The sequence below is a fragment of the Neoarius graeffei genome, chromosome 5 (genome assembly GCF_027579695.1).
Source record: "Neoarius graeffei isolate fNeoGra1 chromosome 5, fNeoGra1.pri, whole genome shotgun sequence".
Classification (NCBI taxonomy): domain Eukaryota; kingdom Metazoa; phylum Chordata; class Actinopteri; order Siluriformes; family Ariidae; genus Neoarius; species Neoarius graeffei.
Genome location: NC_083573.1, coordinates 16369433 through 16370992, shown reverse-complemented (window position 1 = coordinate 16370992; position 1560 = coordinate 16369433).

Genomic DNA, 1560 nt, shown 5'->3' with positions numbered 1-1560 from the left:
TCATCCGTAACGTCATCGGCACTTTGTTTCAGTACAGAGCGCGGTCGTGCTCACGATCGCACCCTGCTGTCCTGGAGTATACGCTATTTATGTACAGCCACTGAGAATGAGGGGGGAAAAATGGACACCAGTGTTTTCCTGGAAAATACACCACTCGTAGTTTTCATATTAAGCTACATCCGGGATATTGAGAACCAAAACCGTGACATAAATCTTTATTTATTTTTTTCGCAGTCCGGTTTCCATCAAATCATGCGCCCTGATTGGCTCGCAAGCGGTACGAGCCAAACCCCGGTTACGGGCCTTTGACGATTCACTTGTTCACAACAACAAACATAGTAGCAATTTTTTGTCAACAAGATCAAGGAAGTGATCTAGATCAAGTTTTCTTTTCGGAAAATTCCGAGCTGACGTAGCTTGTCAAACAGGTTTTTGACAAGCTTGTGAAATTTCCTCTCTGCATTTAACCCATCTGAAGCAGTGAACACACACACATACCCAGAGCAGTGGGCAGTCATGCTAACAGCGCCCGGGGAGCAGTTGGGAGTTCGGTGCCTCGCTCAAGGGCGCCTCGGTCCAAGGCCGTCCCATATTAACCTAACCGCATGTCTTTGGACTGTGGGGGAAACCGGAGCACCCGGAGGAAACCCACACAGACACGGGGAGAACATGCAAACTCCACACAGAAAGGCTCCCACTGGCCGCTGGGCTCGAACCCAGAACCTTTTTGCTGTGAGGCGACCGTGCTAGCCACTTACGCCACCGCGCCACCCAGCGAAACCGCTGTAACAGGTTTGTTCTAAATATGGTTTCCCTTTCAGGCGCTCTCATTTTCTGTTAGAATTTGGCAAAGAAAAAAAAAAATATTATTTACCAGCTTAAGGTCAGTCCGTATCGTGAAATACCGTGACCGAGGTCTTGAAAATACTGTATTTTCAAGACCAAGGTCACGGTATTTCACAATACAGACCTCCCAGCTGGTATCTATCTATCTATCTATCTATCTATCTATCTATCTATCTATCTATCTATCTAAATAATCTATATAATAATAATTATATATAAAATATATAATTTGGGCACTTTTTGTTTGTGAATGTGTCTATATAAGGAAAAGAAAATCACACGTTGGCTTTAAAGATAGACTGCCTTTCAGATTTTTCAAGCGTACGTCACCTGACACCCAGTTATTTTTGTTTAGTGGACTGAAAGCTACTGAATTCGAATCACAGACTTTCAATTTTATTAGTTTTTTTAAATAGAACAATTAATGTTCTACAGAATGACGAAAGACCAAGGTCACGGTATTTCACAATACAGACCTCCCAGCTGGTATCTATCTATCTATCTATCTATCTATCTATCTATCTATCTATCTATCTATCTATCTATCTATCTATCTAAATAATCTATATAATCTATATAATAATAATTATATATAAAATATATAATTTGGGCACTTTTTGTTTGTGAATGTGTCTATATAAGGAAAAGAAAATCACACGTTGGCTTTAAAGATAGACTGCCTTTCAGATTTTTCAAGCGTACGTCACCCGACAC